We start from the raw sequence: 8,394 nt of genomic DNA, 5'->3' as shown, positions 1-8,394 counted from the left end.
TCTGCAGAAAAACCCTCCTATCAAATGAAATCAAATCAAACTTTATTTCTTGAGCACTTTTCATGCCTCAGGCAACACAAAGTGCTTTACAGGATAAAATCAAGTCATAAGGATTAAAACAAACAGTGGATAAAAAGGCATTTAAAAGATCCCAGATCCCAAAGACCCCTATAGATCCCAGATCCCGTAGTCGGGATCATAAGCTCCGTTTCCATTACATTTTTCTAACTTCAGACAACAGTTATGATTTGCAGGTTCTTATTGAACAAGGTTTAGTGCAAAAGCCTCAGTTCATGTAAAATCTTGATGAGATTTTGCGAGAATTGCAGATTATGCAAAGGTAGCCACGTAGTGTTATTTTGGGGTTTTCTATTTGATGCGTAAAATTTTTCTACGTCCTTTTGTAGCTCTTCTTAATTTTCTTTTCTAAAACTCTGAAATTTGCTGTTGTTTGTTCCATAATGCACCATCTTTACTGAAAACGGACTGGTCACAACCCCTCACGTCACGTCAAGGGACACGTAAATGCGAAACCGTGTTTCCATTACACTATTTCTATACCAAAACGTCAGAACAATCACCTCATGTGAGCGTAAAAACCTTTAAGCAATATTTGACTTTTTTTTTTTTTTAAACTGTGGGTGTTTGTAATTTTTTTTTTTTTTTTTTTTTTTTTGCAATAATTTGTTTTTGTGCAACTCTAGGTGTAATGGAAACACACCTACAGACTGTATATAAAAGATGGACGAAGCCTCCTCTATGTCCCCTGTATGTTTCTGAAGAGCTGAATTGAAGCTATTTGGGAAGTTCCCACCATCGCCATCTTGGTAGCATCACTTGTGCCATCTCTCCTTGAAAATACATAAATTGGCAATGATGTAGAGCTGAGAGGGGGTCTGTGAGCCTTGGGATGGATGATTGATTGATTGATGTCGGTCAAACGCCGACCTGCCTGTAGCTAATAGCTAGCCGAGCTAACTCGGAGCTAACCAGCTAGGTAAGCTAGCGAGGTAAGTAGGCTAAAGCTAAATTATGCTGTTAACCGGCTAAAAACTGTCAATCAAAAGGAAACACCCCTAATTATGCCGAATTTCGAGATTAAATTATTCATAAATGTGAAGTTGGTCTTTTTTTTACATGAGACTCTAAGGGGATTTGCTCTGTTGTGGAGCCCCTGGTGGAGGAGGGGGGAAATGCAATTTTAACACTTCCGCATTGGCTTCATTTTAAACTGCCGCTTGGTTGTGATGTTTAAACAAAGTTACCTGTAGAGTATTGTTTCCTTCAGTGACCTGCATAACTGCTGATGATTTTCTATCCCCACAGCAAAAGGAAACAAAAGATCAAAGTGTTTTAAACATTGCACTTATAAGATAGAGCCAGTGTAGCATGATTTAATCATGAAATTGGGTGACAATAAAGATCAGGTGGCAGATTATTTACACTCTCAACCAGTCTGGTGACATAACATGACCTTGTAACTCGAAATAGCTCACTGGATGACATGTTTTCACTCCTGGGCAGTCCCCAGACATATTGACAGATATTGGAATTTAAATTGCACTCTTAAGCTTGTTTCAGGAGGATTGTTTTCTGAGAAAGATCTGTGATTGTCTGACAAAAGCTGATAAAATGGCAATAAACCAAATACAAGCTCTCGAGTTCAGAAAAACTCTTTTTCTTTATGCATTTTCCTTCAAAGGCTGCAGATGGCATCTCCTGTGGTTTTCAGGAATATCTCAATGTCCAAGATGGAGTTGAAAGAACTTAGCCCAGTTTCTTTGATATACTGAAGTCGGCCCTGTCCTTCTCAGCTAGCTTGACTTGTTGACCTGTTGAACATCTGGGCCTGTTTATTAGATACAAGAACCATTTGGACTGAACTGAGTTTGAAGCTGCTGAGAAATATCCAGTTGGTGCGCATACTTGATGGTTAAACAGTAACACAAACGCACAACGTGCCTCTTAATTATTGTCACGTTAGGCCTACTCTTGTTTACTAACTTTTCGCTTCAGGACAATATCATGTTTGAGATTTGCTTCCATCTTGTGAGCTTAAAGGGGTGCTATTATGGTGTTTCGAGTTTTCTGAGCTTTCTACAGTGATAGTGTTGAATCTTCATCAGACATGTGAACGGCACTGTTTTTTTATCTCCTAAACGGCTGTTTGAGTTTGAGTTCCAGCACTCTCGCCGTTCGGTTTCCATGGCGACGAAAAATGCGTCGTTTTAGAGAGTTTTTTTCTACTTGGAAATCCTTGTGACGTCCCGGGGAATAAGGTTCGGCGATTGGTTACCTTCTACTGGTTAACAAGGGCATGTACAAATACATCAGGCGGGTGGAAAACGTCGGATAAAGTTATTTCCAACGATGGCTGGTGAGTTTACCAAAGAGAGACATCCTGCTGCATTCGTTGCTGTGGGTTGCTGTTTTCCACTTCGTTTTCAGGGTCTGATTCAGGTTCCAACATGTAGGGCTGTATGCTATGTGTTGACATGGTATTTTGGTTTTTTTTATTTAGTTCATATTAGCCTAATCCTTCTGTTTATGAGATGTTACAATGACGGTGAAAGCAGGTGCGGTGCGCGCTCCTGATGTAGTGCAGTGGCGGGAGGCGGGGCTTAATGCGAAAGAGTCTCAATCCACTCGTTTTGCCCACAGGCTGATCTGACAGCCTACGGAGAGGGTCGGTCTGAAGTAAATAAAGCGATTTGTGACAATAACTCGATCAATCCCAGCCCTTCTGCGTTCAGAAATAAAAATAGATTAGCCTGAAATGCACATAATAGTTCCACTTTAACTTGGTTTAAACATTTGCAAAAATATATTCTGGGTACCTTTTTGTCTAATTTGGTATCCAGTCATCATCCATAACTCAAAGCTTTCAGTTCCTGCATCATGTGTTGTGTTTACAGGCTGCTTTGTAGCTCCAAAGCTACAGTGTCATGGTGAATGAGTCCTCACCAAGCTGAGGGGACCAGATGTGTCAAGTGGTTGAGCTCTGGACACAATGGGCCCCCCGGGGCAAGTTGAAGTGCCTCGGGAGGCCTGGACTTGGGATCTCTCCACCAACCATCAACCTCTCTGTCCTTCTCTGGCTTTTGCTGGGCAGCGTGGCACAGTGTGTGGGCTGGCCCCAGGCCAGCGCAGCCAGCCTGCCAGCCTCTGCCAGCCTTCCTCCCCTGAGACCCGAGACAAAGCTGGTACGAAGCCAGACTCTCTATGCTATCTGTTTATCTCTTCATCATTCTCCTTCTGCTGGACTCTTGTCTTCTGCTTCTCACTCAGCAGCTGCTGTTCTCCCTTTGGACCATCATCACATCTTTTACCTGAACACTCTTACTTTTTTCATTTTTTTCTTTCGTCCTGCAGAAATCTTTCATCTCTTGTGTAAACTGTATTATCTCGCTCCTCACATTAGACCTGCTTCTTATCTCCACATCCTTTTTCCACAAATCATTTCACAGATTGGCAGATCCAGAGTGACTGCTGTCACACCTACATGTATTTGGACTTATAGGAGCACTTCAGCTACCTTCTTCCACACATCCCAAAGAACAGTCTGCATACAGGTATTAAGTCTCCCACAGTGTCAGTCTACCACACAGCTTTTCATTCTGCCACACATTCACACGCAGTTCTGCTGCCCCCCCACCCGACACACTTATAAACAGTCATGCAGCCTGAGTCTTCCCACACCCACACATACACCACCTCCCTCCCTCTGTGGTGTGTGATACAGTTTGCTTGTCATCCTGTCGCTGTGTGTGGGCTCCACATCAAACCAGCTGCTTAACCAATAAAGGTTAGAGCTAGACATCAGACTGCGACCAGCTAGCATGCATCACTTTCTGAGGGTGTGTGTGTGAATGTGAGCACTTCATCCTCCATAACCACCCACTGTGCTGCCTCTCACAGCTCTGGCTGACTCAAGTACTTCATAAGCAGATGAGTGACTCTCATCGCTCTCCACGCATCGCACTAGTTTTCAACTTTCATTACTTCCTATATGAGTCGTTTGCTTTTCCCCTCTATTCTCAGCTGTTTTCACTCTTTTTATAACTTTCTTTGCTTTTTTGTTTCTTTCTCATAACTTCTAAACAACTGCAACGACTTTCACTGTTTCATGAGTCCGAACTACAAACTTTATACTTCATATGAATGAACAAACACCAGTTTGTCTCATGATGGTTGGAGTTTGTCCAGATAATTTCTTTCTTTATTTTTGTTTTTATGTCTCTTTAATGCATCAATGTATAGAAATATTCGTACATTGTCACCCAGATTCTTTGAGCTAGATCAAGATGTTGTTGTTGTTGTTTTTATTTATTTTTTTTGGAAACGTCCATCCATCCATTATCCTTACCGCTTCGTTTATGCAAGGCTGCAGAGGGCTGAAGCCAGTCCCAGTGGTTATTAGGCAAGAGACAACACAGACACAAAGAAGTCCTCACACTCATTATTATGGAGAATTTAGAGAGGCGTTGACCAAGCGAGCTTGTCTTTGGACTGTGGGAGGAAGCTGCAGAGAACCTACATGTGCACTGGGGAAACAAGGAAATTTCACACGACCGATGTTCAAACTGAGGAGCTTTTTGCTGTGAAACAGCAGTGATAACAGGACACCACCATGCAGCCTGTCCTGGACCCATGTAGAACTGAGTGCTGGTTGATGCTGAGTCTTGTCGAAGTACACAGAACACAGTTGCAAAACAAACAGAAATTAAAATCTTAAAATAGGTAAATTGTGTCAGTCATTTCCTTGGCATTGCCCAGAGTAGCTGTTTTCTATATAAACCCTGCAGTGACTTTTATTGTAAATCTAGCACAATATAGATAAACAAAAGTTAATAAAATGGCTGCGCAATGGCATAGTGGTTAGAACCAGTTCTGCTGGTTCAATCCTCGGCTCGGGGAGGCTCAAACAGTGGCCTTTCTGTGTGGAGTTTGCATGTTCCCCCTGTATATGCGTGGATTCTCTCCGGATACTCCGGCTTCCTCCCACCGTCCAAAGGCATGCATGTTAGGTTAGTTGGTTACTCTAAATTGTCACTAGGTGTGAGTGTGAATGGTTTTTTGTCTCTGTGTGGCCCTGCGATGGACTGGTGAGCTGTCCAGGGTGTACCCTGCCTCACACCCAAAGACTGCTGGGATATGCTCCAGCTCCCCGACAAACCTTCATCAGACTAAGCAGTTAGGATAATGAATGAATGAATGAATGAATTAATGATTTAATGGCCCAAACTGAAACTGCCATTGAAGAAAATGTCTTGAGTAACACAAAAGTTGCTTTTTTTTCCCCGTCCTCGCTAAGTAAATGTAACCAATTAATATAGATGGGTTTTTTTTCCACATGGATGGTGGATGGCATTGGAGTTGGTTGGCATCTGTGTTAAAAATTATTTATGTTTTGAAATTGTGCGTGAATGATGGCATGTGCCACTTTGTGACAGGTGAGCGGCCCAGTGGGCATATTGTCTTGTTCCTTCTTGGATCCATGATTTGCTTCTCAAGTTTGCCTTTAAAAACCCCAACTCGTCATATCCATATGTTATATTTCAGTCATGACTGTCCCTTCTCTGAGCTCTCTCCAGCCAGTAAAAGTCAATCTGATGTTGACTCTTATTTGCTCCATCACTTTCTCCCATCCTCCAATAATGGTCCTTGTTCTATGTGTTTTTGCTGCACCATATTATGTGTCCAAAACAACCATTGTGTTCGTTTACAGTGGCTAGTTAAACCAAAGGCGGCTGTGATGTGATTCTCCGGTCAGTAACACAAAGTCATGAAATGTACTTTTTCTTCAGCCTTAGGACGCTGCAGGCAATGTACAGGAACATACGTGATGAATATCAGTGTACCACTAAAACATGTGAGCAGCACAGTTTCTGTTGAACATTTCAGGTCACCATGTCTCTTTTATACATTTTTGTTTAAAGAATATATTTGCCTCATAAAAGACTAAAATACGGTCTAAAAACATTATATACTAATTCAGACCAGCTGAGACACTGGACATTACATGCATTACCAGAATACCAGACATGTTACACGGCCTGCACATAAACCGTTAACGTTCTAACAAAGAGACCCACAGCTTTGTGGTGCAGTCTTGTAAAATCAGATTATAGTGACAACAAATTATATTATTTTGCTGTTTAAAGACTTTAGTTTGATTCATATAAAACATGTGTGTCCTCTTATAATCCAAGTTTATTTGACTTCACACACATCTGCAGGGTGGATTATGACTTTTGTTCTGTCTCTTTTTATTTACTTTGGGGTATGCTGACCCATTGTGGACTGATATAACCTTTTATGTGTGTGTGTGTGTGTGTGTGTGTGTGTGTGTGTGTGTATAGGGGAGGTAATAGTTTTAATTTTATGCCATGTTTGAAGTTCTTCTTTAGTTGACTCCAAACTTTAACATCAAACACTGAGGTCACCCTTTTTTTCTCCCTTCATCTTTGCTTCCTCCCCCCCATGTCATCACCCTCCTCCTCTTCATCATCTCGCTGTAATCTACTGAGACTAGGACAGGAGTGTCCTGCTGATAAAGTGGGGCCGAGTCAGATAAGATGCACTAACATGCAACATGCTCACAAACGCACAAAGGAGAGCAGTGGCAAAGAGCATGTCTGGAATATAGTGTGTGTGTGTGTTTACGTGTGTGTAGCCAGCTGTTTCATCATCACTCTACAATTAAATTTGACACAGAGGGTTATTTTTACCCCACAGTCAGACGCACAACCCACTAAATGACTCACAAGTCACTATGCACCAAACACAGACACACACACACACACACACACACTTGAGGATTTCCACTGAGATGATGGGGTGTTGAAAAAGTTTCACACACTGTTGCTACGGTGTCCATTTGTTTGTGTGTTTGTCACGTGCCTCGTTTGCAGATGCTGAACAGCTGCATGTGGCTTGTGTATCTGACAGCGGCCGTGTCTCCTGTGTGGACTCACGGTGAGCCTTCCTCCTCCTTCCTCCTCCTCCTCATTCCTCAGCTATCAAAGCACGAACCAGATCGCACAACCCCACATTCACTACACATACTGCTTCTTTTGTTTCTCGGTTTAAGAGGAGCCAGATGCGAAGTAACACATGCACATGCTCGTGTTCTGCATATCAGTGTGTATGTGTGAGGTTTTTTTTCTTCATTACATATGGATGTGTGTTTCCTTTGTTCCTGAGTGTTTCTATTTCTCATCTTGTAAGCATGTCAGCATGCCGTATGAAAGAGAAGTTGTGTGTGTGTCCTGGTTACTGGGCTCATTGTTTTGTCTAAATCTCCCGTCCTTTTTTTTTTTTTTTTTTTTTTGTTTTGTCATGCTGACTCAGCTGATGTGGAGTGTTTATGGGGTGTGTGTTGCAGATCCGGGAACGTTTTAATAGGATCTGTGTGGGTTCTGGGCTCAGATTCATGGTCTGCTCGGCCAACAAGTCTCTGAACCGTGTGTGTGTGTGTGTGTGTGTGTGTGTGTGTGTGTGTGTGTGTGTGTGTGTGTGTGTGTGTGTGTGTGTGTGTGTGATACCACTTTAACGAGTCATTACTGTACACAAGTTGGCAGAGGTACTCTCAAAGTATTTACTGTATAGTGGTCTATAGGTGGACTGAATGGGGATGTGTGCATTTGTGTGTGCATGCGCTTGAGCGCACACATGTACAATATATATACTGACCTTGTCTCTCATTGCCAGTTCCCAGAAGGTTGATGAATAAATAAAGCCATGACGCCTTCCCAGTGAGCCTGTGTCTGCTGCTGGCAAGACAGAGTGACACCACATAAACACACAAATACACACACACACACTGGTACAGAGGGACGCGCGCACACACACACACACACACACACACAAAGCTATCTCATCTGTTTGCAAGGGCATATTTGCACAGTGGGATAATGTTGATTTTCTGTAACACTTTGACCCAATATCCAACATCTCTGTGCCACTGCGCTCAAACACATTTTTTGGTGTGTGTGTGCGTGTGCGTGCATGCGTGTGTGTGTGTGCTAAATGATGTAGGATAGAAAGGGAACAGCCCAGCTTCTCTGTAACTGGGTGGAATTTGAACGCACAAAAAATGTCTTTCCCCTCCAGTACACACACAAACTGTAAAGGCTGAATTAGTAGAGCTTGGTTTGATAAACTTGACATGAACTAAGGTATATTTGTTTTTATATGAATACATGTTCATGAATTACTTTATGCTTTTCTTTTAATTGCTCCTTATTCTTTTTTATTCTGGCTTTTGTGCTCATCAGGATTTTGGTGATGAAACGCTAAAAGTAAAACATGTTTCCTCTTTTTTGCCGCTTCCTTAATATGACAGTCAGCTTTAGGTTTTGTCTAGCTGGGTTTTTTATTGCATCACAAGTT

Source organism: Telmatherina bonti, assembly GCF_933228915.1.
Source record: "Telmatherina bonti genome assembly, chromosome: 18".
NCBI classification, from domain to species: domain Eukaryota; kingdom Metazoa; phylum Chordata; class Actinopteri; order Atheriniformes; family Telmatherinidae; genus Telmatherina; species Telmatherina bonti.
Note: the sequence above shows the minus strand (reverse complement) of the source record.